The following is a 21518-nucleotide window of genomic DNA, read 5'->3' on the forward strand; positions in this document are numbered from 1 at the left end:
GGTGGCTTGGATGGCTACAAATGAGAGGCTAAGGAACAGAGGAAGATTTGGGAATAGAATCCTCAACTGTGGAAATATGGAAGCACTTAACTTTTAAATTCACTCACCCAGGGAACCACAGCTTCTTGAAAGTGACTAGCGTATAATTGAAGAGCACAGAAAAGAATTGGTACATAAGGTACAAAAAATGAGTTCAAAATGCAGGTTATAAATAGGTTTTTCAATGCTTTTTGAAAAACCCATATATGTTCAAAAATTCTATCTTTTCTTGCTTTGAGGGATGGTATGGGATGAGGGGATGTGTTTCATCCTTTGCCTTAAGTAGGCATTCGGTGACTGCTTTGGTGCCAGCCTGACTCATTTCCATCCTCAATCCCTGTGGAGTTAGATGAAATGTTGGCTATACCTGTGAGTAGGCGTCCATCTATACAGAATGCTCCACGTGAATTGAAAGCAGTATTAGCTCTTTCAAAACTGTTCTCTTGGTTCCGATTAGAGATAAAAATAAAAACTAAGTTTTTGCACAAGACACAAGAGGCTTTTTCTTACAAAATCTCTAATTCACATTCTCAACAGCATTTGCTGTCTTTCTTGAAAAAGTCCTTCCTGAATCCTGGCTTTTCCTACTCTGGCCTTTCCCTATAGTTTTCACTTAGGCAGGGAAGGTCCCCACCCACCCACCCCCGCCGTCACCAGCCTTGGGTGTGTGTCCTGTGTCCAGTAACACTCACTTAAAACTTTCTCTTTGCTTTTGTATATCAAATAAACCTTCAAATTTATTATCTTTATTTATTGAAACAAGGTCTCACTACGCTTTGGCCTCAAACGCACAGAGATCCTCCTGCCTCTGCCTCCCAAGTGCTGGGATCAAACGCTTGAGCCATAAACTTCCAAATTAAATATCATCCATGATTTTAAAAAGAAAGAAAGAAAAGAAAAAGATCTTTGTTCAAGGGCACTTTGCAACTATGGATCATTTGTGTATAGTTTGGCATTGACAGACATTGGAAATTCCTGTGATGGGTATTTTCATGTTGTTCCTGTTGAGCTGATAAAAGACATATTGTCAGAAAAAGGGTGGAGACCTTGGATTCCACCAAACCCATTTGAAATGAGAATTGCTCTCAAGAACATTTAGGAAGGACAGTCGTGATGAAAGTATAGTCTAATGACACAAATGTCGCTCCTCAGTAGGGACTGGATACAGTGTGCTTAGTTCATTGGCCGTGACTCCCAACCTTGCGCTCCTGGAAGCACGCACTGTGCACCACATGATGGCCCCGGGAAGCCCAGAAAAGAGCAAAGGAAATTCGATCCCCCTGTGCTCCCAGTAAAATATTCGAATGTGTTTCAAAACAGAAGGTTTGCTTCAGAGACAAACATGGAAGACTAAAAGCACAGAAAATGAATCTCCTCTGTGTAGAGGCAGACCATCCATGCAACACAAACCTGCAAAACTAAGAGCAGTTGTGTTAAGTGATTTATGTGGGGATAAAAAGTTGTTTTTTGAATATGTATGCTGTGGAGGGTAGCATTCCGTAAACCCATTGTATGTTGCATCTTAAGAAAAGCACTTTTGAGGTGAATTTAAAAGTTAAGTGCTGTGCTAAACTCCTCCAAGGATTGTCCACCAATCCCCACCCCCATGCCTCACACAGCCAGATTCCCCATGGGGCTGGGTCTATACTCCCCCTCATCAAAGGCATCGGTAAAACCTAGAAGCTGTTAGGCTCTGGTGGGCATTACTTTAGGTATTCTTCTTAATGCCTTCTGCATTTCAGAGGCAGTCTACAGAGGTCAGCTAATGCAATCCCACTTTGACTGCTTATTTGAATTTTGGATGCTAAGGGCCCTGAACTGATTCTCTGAATTTGTCATGCTCCTAATTTCGTTATCCACAGCTGCCTCATTAGATTTGAGGCCCTTTCAAGAGAATATTGATTACTGCAACTCGTCATCATCTGGAAACAGTGTGCGCAACTGTCTGCTCTCTGGCTCCATTTCCTTAACCTACTGATGGGTGCGTGTTTCATTTTCTCCTTTTCTTGTCACAAGATTCATGGCAAAGTTCTCAGATTATAATGACTTGATCATTTAAAGCAGGACTTTTAGTAACTCGAGGTGTTATAGCCTTTGGCTTCCATCAATTTTTTTCTGGTGTTTTCAATCCATCCTGTTGTCTCCACTAGAAGTGTATGGGTCAAACTCAGGTCCAAGTGTGGTGTCGTGTGTCAACACCCTTTGTACTTAGATCATCCTGCTTATGCTTTTCCTTGTAGAAGGGGGCTATAAGAATGCTCATGCACTAAAATGTGGAACTTTTTCTAACTAAATGAAATAGACAATTGGGAATGTTAACAGGTGAAATCCCAAGTATAACCACTTTTTAATGTGGTTATATTTAGCAATCTGTACTATCACCAAAAAGGGAAAAATAGAAAAATACATGTCACACATAAACTTCTCCTTCCCATGGTTCATTAGTCCTCTTAAAACGTGTTCGAGAGTCTCTCAAATAATCCAAGAACTGTTCCAAACAGTGCAGTAAAGGTCAACATGGTCAGCCATCATGGAGCCTAGGGTCTGTGGAGGATACACCCTAGAAAAGAGGCAGTCACATCATGGTATTACAGGGACTTTGATAGGCAGGAGCAAAACAGTGAAGATCTAGAGGAGGGGCATGAAGTGAAAGAATTGACAGAGAGACAAGGGACATCCAGCTGTCACCAAACAAGTGACAAACCGTCTGCTGATCAGCTGACTGATCTGGGTGGAGAAAGAAGTCAAGAAGTGAGAGGAAGCCAGGTAGGAGAGTGAGCAAGGTCAGGAGACATGAGGACAGAGGAGACTAGGGAGGAATCTGGATGTCCGTTCTATAGGTTCACCAAAGGAGGACATAGGAGGGACAATTGGAGCAACAGATCCTGTATGTGCTGGTTTAGGATACCTGTGAGCTTCCCTCTCAGGTTTCTGGTAGGAATGAATTGTGTCAACAATAGAGGATCTTGTTTGGAAATGTTCTAATTTAGTAGATAGATGCATTTAGGAGGTAGCTGAAATCCCTGATTCCCTGAGTGCTTTATTTCAAACATCTTTGATTTCTTTCTGTCCACTCATTTATAATTCACTCATTCATATTATATCCATGGCTCTCCTTCTCAACAAATTTCAGAATTATGTGCTTAAAACTATTTTGCAGGTGAGGTGGCTTTGCCATTCTCATTATTCATCTTTAATTGCTCTGTATTTTTTCAAGCGTAAGTTGACGTAATTGAAAATGCTATGGCTTGACTTAATGTACAACATAGAAAGTACAAAACAGGTTATAGCATTACATTAAAAGAGTCGCCTCTATGGAGCTTTAATTCCCTGGGCTTGTCAAAAGTTGTTAAAACATTGCTTGCCATTTTTGAATATAAAATGTAGGCAGACATGTACTAACATATCAAAAACTGACACTTTGTCAAAGAGAGCTTTCATGGGAGAATGTTCTGAATAAAATGTTTTCTTTTAAAAAGAATCCAACCTTGCTTAACATTCCAAAGCAAACACAAAAGGACACAAAATGCCTGAGTTTACCGTGGGATGCCGCAGTCAACTTCATCTATCCTTTACTCTGTTGTTTCTTAGACTCCATAAAACTGTTTCCTCAAAGAATGATCAGTTTTATTCCATGATAATCCTAATTCGATGTGAAATAAAAGTAGCCCCGACTCTCCTCCAAATGGACTGTCTTCAGGCTTACTAACCCTTCTAATAAAACAGTGATGATACAGTTGGCTGTGTCTACCATTGGGCTTCGTGTGAGGTTACGGGAAGCAACCACTCCCCTAGCGGCGAGGAGCATCTGCTGCAGCTCACATCACTGTCTATGGATGAAACACAGAACTAAAATCTCACACTGCTTCCTCAGGAAGTATCCTCTCCCAGCCATTTAAAAATCTTTTTTGCCTCTGGTAAGATGGTAGCCAGGAAAGGATGAGAAGGCAGATGGTAAAGACCTTAACAAGATTAGTAAGACAGATGTGCCTGCATGTCAGTCTCTTCTTGTCCTCAGTGGGGCCCCTCTTGCAGGCGCTCTCTGATGGTTCCAATTCTCCGGTCCTTTTAAGGATGTCCAGAGTTAAGATAATGGTTGATATTTGAAACGTTAAGCTAAAAATCAATAGCTTACTGCCTTTGATCTCAATGGAATCCTCTACCTAGGAGGGGAATTTCTACCTGCCACCCACATTCTGTGCAGAGAATGGGCCCAGGTAGGAAGCAGAGGGAACAAAGGGAAGCAACAGAAACAGATGGTAGCTGAGGTCATTGTGGTGCAGTAGACTTCAAAGATACCCTGGGATGCCACAGAATAGTACTAGTGGAAAAGAGAAGGGATGCACTTGACTGCTGCCTGCTCTCAATTACCATATCCACAGGGTTATTGGGGAAGGTAAGGATTGTGCAAAGGCTTGAACTACTGCCAGGGAATGGTGAGAACAAAGGCCCCACCCCCATCAATAAAGATTCATTAAAAAATAGAGAACACAGGTTTTAGTAAAATGTTAGAAAATTCTGCAGATACGGGCACCCAAGGCATGCGTGTTCCTTTTCTGTGGCTGTGATAAAATGCTGTGGCCAAAAACAACTCAGAGAAGAAAGAATTTATTTGGGCTTCCTGTTCCAGAGGGATAAGAGACCATCACGGCAGGGGAAGCCTGGCAGCAAGCCCCATGCACGGAGGCAGGATCGGGAAGCTCAGAGATCACATCTTCAGTTGAAAACAGAAAGCAGAGAGAGCAAACTGGAAGCCAGATGTGGCTATAAATAGTATCTCAAGGCCTGCTGCCAGTGATGCACTTCCTGCCACAAGATTACACCTCACTAAGGTTCTACAACACCCCCAAAACAGCGCCACCAACTGGGAATCAAGTGTTCGGATCTGTGAGCCTATGGCGGACATTTCTCATTCAAACCACCACATTCCGATTCCTTTATCAGAATTTATTAAAGGCCGTAGAATGTTTAAACTATTAAAATTCTTGGAAGACTGTGAGACTTTTAAAAGCGATGCTGTGTTTATATTATGATATTAACATGAGATCTTGAGAACAAGGAGAGGTTATGGCTTTAAGGGATGTGTTTGTGTGTGGAGTTTGACAAGGGGTAAACTTGTGATGGCAGCCAACTTGAAATCCCTGGAAGAAGGAAACTCAGCTGAGATTGCCTTATGGACATGACTGTGGGGCATTTTATTGATTGTTGACTGATGTGGAAAGGGCCAGCCAATGGCGGGGGTGCCAACCCTGGGCAGGCGGTCCCAGAAGTTATAAGAAAGGTAGCTAAATGTGGACCTGGAAGCAAGAAGCCAGTAAGCAGCAAACAGTCTCTGCTTCAGGCCCTGTGACCAGGTTCCAGCTGAGTTCCTGTCCTGGCTTCCCTCAATGATGGACCATCACTTTAAGCTGAAATAAACCCTTTCCTCAACAATTTGGTTTGGGTCAGTATTTTCTGTCAGCAACAGATATTGAACTAATACAAGAGAGTACTAAAATTATTGTAGTAACAAATCTTAGTTGTGAATGCTCAAAAAAAAGATACCTTTAGTCTTCATTAACTTTAGTCTTCATTAACTTGCACTATTACAGCCAGGGAGACACATTTTGCTGTGGAAGAGGGGACAGAAGTGGAGGAGGTGGTGATGTTAGCCTTTGGAATTCCCCCCTTTGAGAGTGCTTTCTCAGCCCTGTGAAGGAGAACCTGGGGGCCAGTGAGCTCTGGAATGAGACTTTGACTCCCAGCGGTAACATTAATCTTAAAAGGTCTCATTAGTAAAAATACCTGGAGCCAGATATTGGGGTGAAAACTGAGCGATCAGAGGAATAGGACAAGCCACAGCCAACCTCACCTTACTGACTCCTCAGCCTCTGGAGAAAGGACTTCCTGTATACTCACAACTATATACCTTTCTGTGCCCTGCCATCCTACTTCCTCTCTCCACCCAGCTACATCACTTCCTCTTTCTGCTCAGCTCTATCACTTCCTGTCTGTCTCTACAGACCTCCAGATCTCTATGGTTAACTAGTGCTAGGAATTAAAGTTGTGTGCCACCACACCTGGCTCTGTTCCCAGTGTGGCCTTGAACTCACAGAGATCCAGATAAATCTCTGCCTCCTGAAAGCTAAGATTAAAGGCAGGTGCTACCAGTGCCTGACCTCTATGTTTAATAAAGTGGCTGGCTTTTTCCTCTGATCCTCAGATAAGCTTTATTGGGGTGCACAAATAAAATATCACCACACCCACCTCTACACCTTACTGATTTCAAGAGCCCAGAGGAATGCCTTACCTCCTCCAGGCTTTGATCCATTCATCTGGAAAATGAGCCTAATATGACCTCATTAAATATTTATTGAACTCAGTGCCCTATTCATATTCAGAACCTAATAAACAGTACCAAGAACTATAAATGGTCAGGTGCACACACAGCTTCCCAGATTTTTATTCCCAACACAGTCAGGACTGTAGATTTCAATGCAGTAAGAAACCCTTCCAGCTAGCTGCTGGAGTGGCTTAGATGATCCTCAGAGTTTATAGACCAGGAAACTTGTTCTGCTTCATGACCCATGATCTCCTAGTTCCCATATGTGTAGACCATTCTATTTGTTTACATAACTTAAATTCAAAATTGGTCCAAGCTCAAGCTAGACCAAAATCCAAGCATGGAGAAGGGGAAATGGGAACAAAGTCCCACTCCTGGCCAAGAAGCTATTGCAACTGATAAATGCTAGGAGATGTTGAATCAGCTTTCTTCAATGGAGTCACATTGGGTATATTGACCACACTCCAAGGAAAGTCCCATAAAAAAATAATGTCCTTGAAAATATTTTCTGTTTATGCTGTTGTTATAAATCATTTGCTATGGTCAGCAGGCCCTCCTCAATGTATTAAGACCAAATTAATATCTAAAGCTTACACCCTTTATAATTGATATAGTTTTCATCTTAGCCATAGACTGCCTGCAATATTATTGTGTATCTCCTAAATGAAACCGAAGTGTCAAGGGCATGTCAGCATTCAATGCAAACTGTGAGTGCCCAGCTGAAATCAATAATGGATGCAGATGATTCTGATACATTTACTACTACCCTTCACAACCCTGCTTGAATGGCCTTATAATTAATTAGTTTCAAAATGGATGACACGGTAGCACCAAACTTCAGCTAATTGTGTGTAAGCTAAATATAATATCTAAATAACCACTTCAGTTAAATACAAGGCTCAGACAACTAATCATTAAAATCAGAATAAAAAAAACTTAAAAAAAATCTCTAGGTTTGTTGTTTGGAAGCCACTGGTACTGCGTGTCTAATGAGGTTTTCCTCTACTGAATGAAAGGCTGAAGGTCCCTCCTCAGTGTGACATCCAGTAGGTGATGGCCTTTGTGGGGTCATGGTGGCCAAATGTTCTGAATCTGAGTGAAGACATCTGTTTACTAGAAACCCAGAGGCAAAGCTTTGTTTTCTGCTTTGCTAATGCTCTTACAATTTACAATTTATTCTAGTCCCATAAATATCTAAGAAAAAAAATCAGTAATAAATACAATTCAATACTGCAAAAAGAAAACGGGTACATTTTACTAAAAGTACGTATATAGTATATATAAATTTACAGAAAGAGCTCTGAACAGAAAGATATCTAAATAATTTGTGATTCGAATTTTTTAAGAAAGTTCTATTACACTTGAAGAATAGTGAGAAATAGCACACACACACACACACACACACACACACACACACATACACACAAACCATTTCACTTCATAAAATGTAGGCATCCATAGTCTAAAGGTTATATCTGAGAGACTACAGACACACACACACACACACACACACACACACACACACACACACACACACATACACACACACACAAACCATTTCACTTCATAAAATGTAGGCATCCATAGTCTAAAGGTTATATCTGAGAGACTACAGAAATACATTTGTATGTAGTTTTTATTTTTGAATCTGCTAGTTCTTACAATGCTAGTTCTTACATCTAGCATAAACTAACAATAAGTGCCTGTAGGGCAGAACATAGTGATTGGAATTCCGGAACTTGAGGTGGAGGCACACATGTGCTATGGTATACCGGTGGAAGGGAAAGGACAGCCTGGAGTGTTTTTCCTAACCTTCCACCTTGTTTGAGACAGGGTCACTTTGTGCTGCCCTGCTGTGTACTCAGGGATGACCGACCTGTGAGCTCCTGGGGATTCTCTTGTCTCTGTCTCCCAGGCTACTGTGTCCAGGGTATGTGCGTTCCAAAGATCCAACCCAGGTCCTCACATCTACACAGCAAGTAGATCATCATCTGAGCCATCTCCCTGGCCCACGGCTGGCTATCCACAACCATTTTTTGTTATCGGTCACTTGCTTCGCTGCCCAATAGGAATAACTGATGAAGACCGCACGCTTCTACTCACAGCTTCTAAGGCAGAATCTCTTCTTTTCTCTGTCATCTGTTGTTTCTCTCTACCCTAGAATTAGAGCAGACGCTGAACACCAAAGAGTATGGGGCCCCCACTATTTGAGAGAGGTGATTTTACAGTGAATTAACTTGTTTTCTTACTTGAACTGAATACCTGCAATCCCTGATTGTCACATTTACCTTTTGTTGTAAAACTAAACTAATTGAAGATGCTGCCCTCAGGGGCCCAGCGCACCGTGCAATGAATGTGGAGAACCCTCTTCAGTTTAGCGTTTTAATTATTCATAATTATAATGATTTCTGTTTATCTGAGATCTTTGAAAAATAATTCTAGCTTATTAAACAAAATGAGAAGCTGGGTGATGGGGCTTTGCTTTGTTTCTCACTGAGGTCAGCGGGCCTGGACATATGCCAGCTTCTCACAAGCACTGACCCGTTTCCTAGCTATTGGGTAGTCATAGTGGACATATGACCGGCCCTGGAGTAACAGAGTACCCCTGTTCCTCCCTGATTGCTTTAGAATTCCGGCCTCCACTGGGAATGTGAGGCAGAGGATTGACAAGAACTCAAGTGAAGAACTGTACATATTTTATAGCAATATGTTAATAAGTGAAGGAATTCAATAAGGTCAATTCTGATATTAGCCGAGTGTACAGTACTTTTTTTAGACCCGTGGATATTATTAAAAGAACTTCTGCGTTTAGCCATAAGTTCCTGTTGGCAATTGTTAGCTGCTGGGAGAAGGAGAGACAGTTTTTACTAAGAGTGTACCCACAGCAAGCTGTACACTCCCCAGTGGAAGACTACACATTCAAGAATTTGGGCAGTCTAAAATAGTCTTGAAGGATTTAAAAAAAAAATAGGACACAAAGTTGGGTGGGTAGGGAAGGGGCATGGATCTTGGAAGAATAATGGGAAGGGGAAGTGAATATATTCAAAACATGTTATACTAAGCTCTCAAGCAATTAATGAAATAAAATAAAACAATCATAAAAGGAATCTGTGAATGTATTTCGTGTGTGTGTGTGTGTGCGTGCGTGTGTGTGTGTGTGTGTGTGTGTGTGTGTGTCTGTCTGTCTGTCTGTCTTTCTGTCTGTATGTATGTATGAGTTTATGTGTATGTGCTTGCTTTGTGTTTCAATTATATTAGAATCCCCTGTACTCAAATAAAGACGGATTTCTGAGCCACTTCAGATTTGTGTCTACTCTTATTGATCCATGTTAGTGATAATGATGTGTTAATTTCCTACAATCTATGTACAAGTCACACATGCTCTAAGTAGTAACCTGATATAGTAATTGTCACCTTCAAAGGGTTTTCCAGTCTAGTCTATGTCACCTGCCCCATATTGTCTTGTCCTTAGTCTCTCGCATGTAACACTTTAGTTTTGATTCAAACATGTACTCTGAAGCTAGAGAATTCTTTTGTCTCCTGGTAGCCTATAGCCAAAGGCAAGAATGATTGATGTGGAGAATCATCATATCTATAAAAAAGGTCAGAACAGAGATGCACAAAATGTGGCATTTTTAAAGAGAATACATTCAGCCATGTTCACATCAAGTTCTCAGAGTACAGATAAGAAACAAAGTTCTGCTTGAGAACATTATTTGAAAGTGTGTGTGAGAGTTCCCATTTTTAAAACCCTCCCAATCAACTAGAATGAATAATTGTGTATTGTATTCTGAGGTCAAGGTCCACATTGTGATTTATGGCCCTTATCAAAAAAAATGTTTAACAAAAGGACTAGAATAACCATAAGGGAAAATGTTTTCTAACATTAAGATACCCTTAACGTCTCTTTCCATAACAAACATTTAACCACAGCTACTAAGGAAAATGATTTTTTTCAAAAATTGATTGTAACAATTACTTTCCAGGTGTTCAAAAGGAGAAAAACTCACAAGACAACCAGGAGGTGAGGTGAGGCCATGGGACACCCACTAGCCAGATAATCCTCACTGGAGTAACTGAGAAGTGTCTGAATGTAGGTATGTATGTGGAGGCCCTCTCTCTAATCTTCTTAACTTCAACCACATATGGTCAGTCACACTGGTTACCTCACCAGCTCTCTGAAGGCAGGCTTGCATAGACACAGAAGTGTCCATGCAGAACCTCCTGATGGACCTCCAGCATGATGTTTTCCTGGTCTTTTGAGCCTTTAAAACATTCTACAACATGATTGTTAATCTCCCCCGACTCTATAGTTTCAATATTCACATTTCCTTCTTACTGAAGCCTATCGTTACTTCTTTGATTATAGAAATCCTTTGTCTTTGATGTCTGTGCTATCTACAATACTTTCCCAAATAACTCTGCTCATCTTAGTTCTCCTATGATAGGGAAGGTGAACCGATTAAGAGTGTATACATTTGAAGTACATAAGTTTGAGCACCCACTCAGCCAATCTTTAGTTGGGGGCCCTTGGTAAGACTTTATGTTAAAACTTTCTATCTTTACTTTTCTTGTCTCCAAAATTGAAGATAATAAGACTCTTGGTAGGCTTTTACCTCTCTGACAGATACCAGAGATAAACAACTTCAAGAAGAAAACTTAATTTGGGTTCATAGCCTCAGTGATTATTGTTCATGACCAGTTTACTCCATGTTTCTGAGTCTGTGGTAACCACTATAGCAGAAAGTTTTGGTAAAGAGAGGTTTAGCAGCTCGTGGCAGGCCAAAATCAGAAAGCATGGAAGGAAGGGTCCAGGACAAGATGAATCCTTTAAAGACACACCCTCCATGACCTACTTTGCCCAGCCTGACTCTACTTTCCAAATACTTCCCAACATTACATAATATAATTAATCCATTAAAGGATTTAGTTGTGGTTGAGTGAAAGCCTACACAGTCCAATCACCTTAAAGTGATGAGCCTACCAGCTGAGAGCAAGCCTTAACACATGAGTCTTGAGGGGACACATACTATTAAAAAAATGACAAATTCGATGCATGTTATTGAATTGCTCTTAAGACTAAGTAAGGTTTTGAGGGAAAGGTTTACAGGAGGGTTTAAGACATATTAAACCATCAAAAATTCTTACAGTCAATTCTTGGAGTATATACTAGAAAGTAGATGACATGGTCCCATTTCAAAATAAGAGCATTATGGCTCTAGGAGGTTAGATTACTATCTGAAAACACAGAGAGAGGCAAAATCGGCAGGAAAATGTCTGATGTAAGGACTAGGCTTCAACTCAACATCACCAGACACAACAGATTCCTACTTATTAGTTGATGTTGATAATGATGAAACATTTTCTCCTCCATTCATAAACTTTTAAACTAAAGTATTCTGGGATTATATAAGATCTGACTCTTCAAAAGACATGTTGATGGTCTGTAGCTTAATGGTAGAAGGATTGCCTAATGTATACAAGGCCCTAGGTTCAATCCCCAATACCTCAAAAAGACAGAATTGGAATGTAAATTTGTGTAATGTGCATGCTTGTGTACAGATGTGCATGCATGTGATGGATGTGTCTGTAGGCAAGAGATCAACATTGAGTGTCTTCATTTATCATGCCCTACCAGTAGTTTTTGAGACAGGATCTCTCACTGTACCTAAAACCTGCCAATCTGGCTAGACTGGATGGCCAGCCAGCTTCAGATAGTCTCCTCTCTCACTCTGCCTCTCCAGCACTGAGGTTTTAATCAGATGCCATCCTTCCTGGCTTTTTCACAAGGATACTGAGGATTGAATTTGGGATTTACAAGGATTTTGCTGAGTCATCTCTCTAGCCTCAAGAATGTGAAATATGCTTAGTTGATGGTAAATACATTTTATTAATGGATTACCTTGAATGGGATAAACATAACTACTGCATTATTTTGATTGTTTCTGTTTGTTTGTTTGTTTGTTTTCCTTTTTGGCTTGGTCCAGAGACTAAAATTTATCTCATGCATTTCTGTTTTGAGACACTGAATAAAATATCTTTTATACTCATTCTATAATTGGGACAACTCAAGTAATGTAAACAGCAGAAATACTTAACACATTCCGTTTAATGTTGATTTTTATTATTTTTAATTATGTGTTGGTATATATATCTATATGGCAGGTGCCTGTGGAGGTCAGAGACATCTGATCCACCAGAGCTGGAATAACAGACAGTGGTGAGCTGCCTGATATGGGCATTAGGAAAACAATTCAAGTCCTCTGGAGGAATAGCAAGTGCTTTTGACTTCTGAAGCATCCCTCCAGCCCTATTTAACACATTTTCATCTCTTCTTATCCCCTAAGAGGCAGCCCTCTGCCTTCTGCCTTTTACCCTGTATCCCATGCAGTGGTGAAGGTTGTACACAGTATTCCAAGCTAAAAGTTAACCTGTAGAATTTAAGGGGATATGCTATTTCAGAAAATAACTATAAAATTTAGATGAGTGATTTTTGAAATTATTTTTGGAGAATTTACAAAGTACTCTGCAACATGGCTGAGTAGTCCATCTTGGAATCTCTTTCTGTCTAGGAAGTCATACATTGGATCTATGCTTCTGCAACAATTATGCTGGCTTATAGTAGATAAATCAACGGTCTAGTAGATAGTTCAGCTTAAATTCAACTTTATCCTCTATGTAGTCACAGGGACAAGTAAGCCCTAGATTCAGATTCTCTATTTAATCACTAATTTGAAGTAGTCTAAAGCACATCATATATCCTCACACCTTGGTTTCCTCATCTCACATGACATTATTATGAGAATCAAAATATCTTCTGCAAATGAAATTAAAATTATCAGAGCTCATATAACAACTTACAGTATAATAAATACTGGTGAAGTTAAAAAGTCCACAAATGGTCCAAAACTCCTGGAAGGCAATGGTCAAGATACAGATATTATAAAAGAAAGCCAAAGACCAAAGATACAGAAACATCACACTGTGTAGAGATTCTGGGAGCAGATGTAGGAAAGAGTACCAATGCTGATCCAATGCTGTTTAGTTCTCAGTTCTTAAATGTCAGAGACCCAGAATATGGTATTTCTTGGGTTTTTGTTTGTTTTATAATTTGTGTTTTAAAATGTAACTACATGGCCATAATCTATAAACTAGGAACTTGACAAAGTGTCATTGGACCAAGAACACAGGAGGTTCTTGGTCTTCTGGGGAAATATTTCAACAGCAAATGCAGAAGAGACACAAAACTTAGATTTGTATTACAGTTAGAGCAATCCAAGTATACTCTAGTGATATACAAATGGAAAAAGTTAGAGCCCTGAGTGATCTTCGGTTTGCTATTTTTATACAAAGCTTTTGTGTATATTTATAAAGTAGGGTGGCATGTTCATAAGTTTGTGACTTTTTTGTCCTATGACAAATCATGGAAAAACAGATCTCCCTTTGAGGGTTTTTCTTCCTGAGTTCCACTTAAAAGCCCACAAGAGAAGACCATCAAATGCTAATGATACTTTAATAAAGTCAGAGTCCTTTAAGGGTACCAACCCGGCTTTTCAAGATACCTGTGTTCCAGCTCATAAAGTCCTCCCCTTATCTTAGCTTTTTGGAGAACAGGAAGAACTTAGCTGCAGCTTCAAGGATGTTTAACCACGGACTTGTATTTTTTTAACTGTCGTGAGAAACATATGGAGTTGTCTTGTTACTCCATGTCTAACTCCTTGCTTAACCAACCTAAATCAATGGGTAAAAACATTGGAACTCAAATAACATATAGAATCTTATTTAATAAGCTGTTATTTGGCAAACTATTCATTTGGAACCTTACGAGTAATACAACCCATAAATAGATAGTGCATGTGCACTGCCCAGCATGCCTGGAACACCCTAAGATCTTCTATTATGTTAGTCTGGGTTTTGACCTTGTAGATGCTGTAGGGAAGTGAATATATTTGATGAATGATTAAGCATAAACTTCAGTTATTCTGATACTAAACCCATCTCAATTTCAAAAAACTGTGAGATGCTTTCTGTTTCTTAGCACTTAATTGCATTCCTACTGAATTAAGATAAGAGCTTATTAATCTCAACATATGGCATAATGCTTTTATTTAGATTTAATAGTTACCATTGTTTCTTTGTATCCTTTTGTTTATCCATTGTTTCAGATGCCTGCTCCTAGATTGTTTTACAAAGCTGTATTTTAGCCTTTGTCAGAACAGGTAACCTCAATGATAATCTTCACCAATATCTTAGAAACCAGAAAAATGAGGAAAGAGTTTTTATGTGTCCACTGTAAAAGCTTACCCAAAGGAGATCTCTGCTTCTGAGATCTAAGGATGAGATGGAGAATCTATAATCAATGACTCAATTCCATCTGTCCAAGTATGACTGTCAAGTAGTTCTAAAAATACCAACTTAGAATGCCAGCAGTACATTTGAGGTTTTTAATAGCCTCCTTAGGAGGTGGCATTGATCATTATTACTATGTATTAAGCATCTTGATGGAAGAGTGGGATGCAAAGATAATGATTACAGAAATATATCAACGAATAGTCATTCTGGGGCATATTGGGGGGATACAGCCCTCAGTTACAAAATTGTTTTGTAAACTGTAAGTATCTATACGAATACTCTTTCCCAAAAACAGGTGTTTACAATGCCAATCTGTGATACTATTACAAGGAATTAAGACACATTGGAGAAAGTTTTCCTGCCTCTGCTACTCAAAGTGCTCATAAGCATGTGTTCTTCAATACACAACAGAACAGCATTGTCTGAAAACACCCAGGCATTGCATCAGCTATTCATGGGCACCTGCTCCATGGTTGTTTCCTGCTCTATTGCTCTGGTAAAACACCATGACCAAAATCAACTTGGGAAGGACAGGGTTTATTTCAGCTTATAACTCTGAGGTCACATTCCTTGCTGAGGAAAGTCAGGGCAGGAACTCAAGGCAAGAAGCTGGAAGCAGTAGCTGATAAGGAGGTCATGGAGGAGTGCTGGTCACTGGCTTGCTCCTTGTGATTTACTCAGTCTGTCTCCTTATATAACCCAAGACCACCAGCTCAGGAGTGGTACCACTCACAGTGAGATTACCCCTCCCACATCCATCATCATCCAAGAAAATGCACCACAGGCTTGCTTATAGACCAATTGGGTAGGGACATTTTCTCAACTGAGGTTCCTTCTTCCGAAACGATTTTAGCATGGGTCAAGCTGATATAAAACTAGTAAGCACAATGCTTGACACTTTTAAATGTTTGTTGGTTTAGTTTGGTTTGGTGTTTTTTGGGTTTTTTTGTTTCAATTATTTTATTATCATTTTGTGGTGTGGTTTGTGTATATGTGTTGTGCATGTTCAAAATATTACTGCATAGAGATATTTCACCATCTTAGACAGGAAGGAAATTGAGGCTCAGATAGTTTAATAAATGGTAAAACTGTGATTCAGACACATGCTTATTTTGACTCCAGTATTCATGCTCTGTAATTCTTAGGTAAGTCAGGAAGTGATGAGTGAAAGAGACATGTTCAAAACAAAAACAATAAAAATAGCTACTATTTATTAATATGCCAGGAGCAGGGTTGGATACCATACCGAGGAGATTCAAATTCATCATCCTAAGAAACAATTCAAAAGGGTCCATTCATCCCATCTTTTCAAGATGAATTCAAAGTTAACGTGGGTTCCATTCACCTTAGAGAATTTTAAGGTTCAAGGACATTTAACTGCGAGTACATGAAAATATACCTCATAAGGTACAGCATTGGTGGCCAGTTAGGTCTTGCTGATCTATACTAACTATTCCAATTACTATAGAATATTATAGTCTAAATAAAACATCCAGGCCAGGTGGTGGTAGCCCATGGCTTTAATCCCAGGACTTGGGAGGCAGAGACAGCCTTGTCTACAGAGTGAGTTCCAGGACAGCCAAGGCTACACAGAGAAACCTTGTCTCAAAAAATAAAACAAAACAAAATAAAAACAAAAAAAGCTTTCAGACTAAGTAATTCATACCTTTTTTCTCTTAATTTATTTTTTCATTGATTTCAGTTTTATTTGGAAGTGAGTGTGCTTTATGGCAGCAGAAAACTTTCATAAACTTACCATTTATTCAGTTACTCTGTACTAGTTTTTTTTTTGTTATTGTTGCCCATGATTTGCCTCAAAGCTAGATTTTCAGGTTGCAAATCCAATTGTTCAGCTGGTGCCTCATTATCTAAACTTTCACAAAGAACCAAACCATGAGAGTAGATTTGTTAAACTGTAGAAAACTGTCTCACAAGTATGAACTGTTGTTCTGAAACATCTGAAGTTACAATGTGACCTAACGTAATGGCTTCCACCCTGATCTTAAGAGAGGCCTAGGGCAGCCCTTGGCGTCCGTTCATTGCACAAGTGTCTACTGGGTGCTGCCACTTTCTAACTCCATGATGGGGCCATTGACAGATAATGAGAATTCAGAAACCCCTGCCTTTCAAGATCTATGCCAATTAATTAGTGAGCAATCACATGACACAAAATTTTATAATATTAGAATAGCAGAATAAATTAAAGTTAATACCAAACAACAAAACAAGCAAAATGCTCCAAGTTCCCTGCTAGTGGGGCTGTGGGTTGACAGGGGGGAGGAAAAAAAAAAACCTTCCTACATCTGAAGAGAACACGAAGGCACTGGCCAGGGAGGTTCTTGTAGAGGTTATAAGACAATAAAAACCTTGTCCTGAAGTTTTTATACAGGGAAACTCCAGAAAACATAGCTGGAAAGGGAGGTGAAGCCAGACACCCGAAGGCATTAGTCTCCCTAAACCCTGTCCTCTGGCCTCCATGTGGTGGCAGTTATTGAAAATTTTTGAGCAGGAGAGTGGCATAATTAAAGTAGTGCTTTTAAAAAGATTAATTTGACAGGACAAGGCAGGATGGATTGGTGGGAAAAGATCAGAGCACAAAGCTGCTGCAATAACTCAGGCCAGAGGCGACCAGGCTCTGGACAGACGTGGCAATAGTGACAGAGGGAAGAAATAAACAGACAGGATGGCAAAAAGGAAGACCAGCCGCCCTGTGACCAGCTATGAGGATGTGAAGCGCACTCCCCTGGGGGATTGTGTACTTTACAATGAAGCATTATATGCACTATTCAGAATAGTAAGTACCATCATGGAAGATAACTTTACTTAATGCATCATTTATTTTGGCAAAATCTTCAGTTAAATTCCTGCATTTCAAGAGAAAATGGATACTCTTAAAACTCGCTGAGGCGAGAAGTTAAGCTTTGTTCTAACATAATATCTCTTAACTACTGTTGCAGGATGGTGGGATAAGTAGATGAGTAAAAAAAAAAACCTAACCCAAACAGTGATGTTTTATTTACCTTCAAATTCCTGCTTCTTAGTTTACCTGTTGTTATAGTTTCTATCAACTGACTTTTTACAACTGTGAATTAGGGTAGAGTAGCTTATTTTTACAGATACATTGATAAGGTATTCTACCCGATATGAGGGTTTCACAATGCCTTCTTCTCAAGGTTAATTCAATTGTCTTCAAAATGTCTCAGTGTGACAATTATTTTACTTCTGCAGATAGGAAGCAAGAACTCTAGGGAAGGTAAGTTAATGAGTTAGCCGAAGTAGTGAGGATTCGGGACTCTGGCTCTTCCATCCAAGCCCCACAGATCACATGAATAAAATAGACTAGAAAGCAAGGAGTATTAGCTCTAATTATCCGTGTTTAGTAGAAATGTTGTCAGGTCAATGGAACTTTCCTTTGACACTACACACAGGCAGAAAGCGTGTGTAACTTCAGTGTTACCTGGGTACTGTTTTAATGCATCAGGTAGGACAAATTGTAGCTTCTAGTATTAATTCATTCCCCACTTAGCATTGTTAAAATATTTATGATTATAATAAAAATGCTAACATATTGTTATCCATTTTCCCCACCTTTGATATAAAAGCATGCTTCCATCCTCTTACAGAGGGGAATGTTGTCAAAGTTTGATGGTAATTTATGTCGTCAGTCCATTAAGTTGATTTTATGGCAGCCAACACAACTATTGTCCATTTATGAGAAACCCAAGGACCGCTCTGGGTCTCCACAAAGGCCATTTGATACCTGCCCTTTCGTGCAGCTGACCTTGAGGGGAGTTGGGTCTGGTAATTTATGGCGAACACCATCTAGGAAGACCCATTTGCAAGATTCACTGTCATTTAGTACTAAATGATCGGTGCTGAGTCCAAAGACAATCTCAGGTCCTGACAGAGCAATCCTGTAAAAAATATTACCCACCCACCCAGGTGTCTTTTCCAATTATCTGGAGTAGGAATTAATACTTTTAAAAGCTGCTAGTTTTTGAAAGGTTATTACAATTTATTCCAGCCGTTTCTTTTGCACATTATGATGAATTAGTTTATTACACCATTATTTTCCATGTCAGCTTTTTAGAAGATTGAACATAATGTAGACACATTAGTGTGAATGGCAAATATACTATTTTATAGCTGAGTCATATATTTCTTCGAGAAAAATGTGCTCAGTTTTTAATAACGGGTAATTTTATGTTTATGTTCCCTAATGCCGTTGTCAGGCATTATTTATTTCTGTTTGGTAAGAACCAGAGAAGTTTCTTTTCAAATGTTAATGGTGGTTTAGACAGGCTTCAGAGCCATACTAGGAATATATTACTTAAAAGTACAAAATATGAACTGGAAGTGTTTTTCCCTAAAAGCTAATATTTCCTAAGGTTTTTTGACACCAGCAAAATGTATAGCTACTTCTCCAGAGAGAATAATACTTTGATTTCAATGTTTTCCCTAAATGTAGTGGGGGAGGAGAGGTTTCTTTTAAGTTGTTTTCTAAATCCTAATAACTTTCAAGTCTTCTTTTAAAACTAAATGCCTTCATCACAAATGATTTGTTACATCACATAGTCATTTAGGAATGCTCAGTAACCTACAGATAGTTTGTAAAGTGATATATTAAAATGTTGATAGAGATTTCTCCCCTTTAGACATTCTTCCCTGCTGTGTATGTACTAAGATAGTAAGAATACGTAATTTCTCATTTAATCAGATATTAAAAACATTCATTGTGCTTCCATATGATAAGATTGATCAGAAATACTCTAAATAGTGTCTAATACATGTTATACATTCATATAGCAGATAGATAGATATAGATATACAGATATTATAGATATACATAAAGCAAACAATAGCTTGCTGATAATGGAGGAAGATAGGAAAAAACAAATGCATTCTGAATATATTTAGCCTTTGAGAATTTCCTATAATAATATCACATATTTTGATAATATCATACTCCACTCCCCACCCACTCCTACCACATATATTTTGAATACCATTATGGGGCAGACATTTTACAACAGTTGAGACATTTAAGACAACATTGTAAAGATTCAACCTTTTTATTTCTGACACAGTTTTTTTCTGAAGGTTTCTTTTTAAAATAACACAACATCAAAAATTCGGGTCTTTTACAGACCAAGCTCATGAACAAATTTGGTTACATTTCAGTAGCTGTCACACTGCCACCTCCAACCCAGTATATGCCGCCAAAGGAAATTTTGTTTTCTCCTCAAACATATTTGTTTCTTCGGCAAATATTTTCCATTTTGCAATATTTATTTTACTGATATGACTGGAGCAAATGTTAATTTTTGCAGTATTATGATTCAAAATGTTTCACAAATTTTTTTTTCCAATTGGGCCAGAATTTTATCTTGATAAAGTGATTGCCCGTTTTTCAGGGGTTTGGGGGGTGGTGAGAGCATGGGTTGGACATTATGGAAATGTTCCACGGGAGAAGCACACCTGTGCCATTAGTACCCAGCGTTAGAAGGAAAAGGCACAAACATTCCACTAATCACCCTATGTTTCCACCCCAGTCCAGTCTCCCAACAAAACACAGTCGACGAGTTCAGGTTGTCTTTCGAACTTTACAGTCATAAAACTGTGACTTCTTTTGTTCAAGGTTAGGTGTTTGAGATCACCCATATGCTGTGCTCTGTTCTCATGCCACTAAACAGTGAAATTCCAGCATCTTGTGAGGAAAAGCTAGAAAATGTTCTGTGTGGCCCAATCACAGACTCCCATGTAATACAGGACACTTTGCCAGGCTGAGAGTAATGCCTGGCCAAATGTAAAATGGCTCCTATCACTGTTTACTGAAATTGAACAGCTGTGCATCCATCCATCAAAATACACTTTGTTAAACTCACTAATCCACCTGACTGAATGGCTGTTTATAAACTTTGAATATTGCGTGCAATCCTAGCTCTATCAACTGTCTTGGGCCAAATAATTCCCCTCCTCTAACCTTAATTTCCTCATCTGCTGCATCCAGAAAATTATATTCCCTGCCTTACAAATCACTGAGGACAAAATGGCAGGGTTCATGTGACGTGCTTCACAGGTTAAAAGTAGTCAACACAGTCTGTAAGTGATAGTGTTCCGTTATGAGAGGTGTGTCATTCAGCTGAGTACTTCTAACTTCTACCTCAGGAGAGTAAAGTTTCTTTTCTCAGTACGAACAAGCAAGCACACATGCTTGGAAGTAAATTAGAATTTGACAAATTTTATTCTTCCTTTTACTTATTTTAATGCGGGGGTCCTCTTTGGGCCCCAAGACTTGAGTGTCCTCTATGTTTATGCACTGGGCAAGACACGAGAACTCTATCACAAGTAATCCAGACACTCTCCCAGAACACATGAAGCTGTTTAATGAAACCTAGATAAGCAAATATGGCACCAAACATGCAGGGAAAGTTCAGGCACCATGGGATTGTACAGGAGATGGAGTTCACCCCAGGAAGGCTTCCTGGAGGAAGGGACAGTTTGGCAAGTAGATACATAGGAATCAACAGATAAAGGAGGGGGAAGTAATGTACATAACAGGATGTACCATGCACGAGAAACAGCACTGGAAGGTAGACCTACCTTGTGTATGCTGGAAGCTTAGAAGACTAGAATAAGAAAAAAAAAATGGAAACACATCAAGAATCAAGAGCTAGGACAGTGTGATGTCTGCACATCTGGAAATGTCAAACCCATTAATTTGAATAACTAATATGTCCCAATAAGGGTAATATTAAATAGCTATTAAAATAAATAATTAAACTAAAATAAAAAAGAGAGAATG

The 21518-nt window shown here is 39.3% G+C and overlaps 1 protein-coding gene across 3 annotated transcripts in view; it reads left to right on the top strand.

Annotated features, from left to right (window-relative positions):
- Hs3st5 (heparan sulfate-glucosamine 3-sulfotransferase 5) overlaps positions 1-21518 on the top strand; it is a 281256-nt gene that overhangs the window by 159584 nt on the left and 100154 nt on the right. The window contains exon 3 of one of the 3 annotated variants that reach the window (XM_052751370.1): positions 10348-10458. The exons of 1 other annotated variant lie outside the window; for it this stretch is intronic. The gene's annotated coding sequence lies outside the window, so the exon portion shown is untranslated. The remainder of the gene's footprint in view (positions 1-10347; positions 10459-21518) is intronic. One more of the 3 variants, XM_052751371.1, reaches the window with a different exon arrangement.

This window comes from Peromyscus californicus, unplaced genomic scaffold, assembly GCF_007827085.1.
Source record: "Peromyscus californicus insignis strain IS unplaced genomic scaffold, ASM782708v3 Scaffold_22__1_contigs__length_63687245, whole genome shotgun sequence".
In the NCBI taxonomy this organism is placed as follows: Eukaryota; Metazoa; Chordata; class Mammalia; order Rodentia; family Cricetidae; genus Peromyscus; species Peromyscus californicus.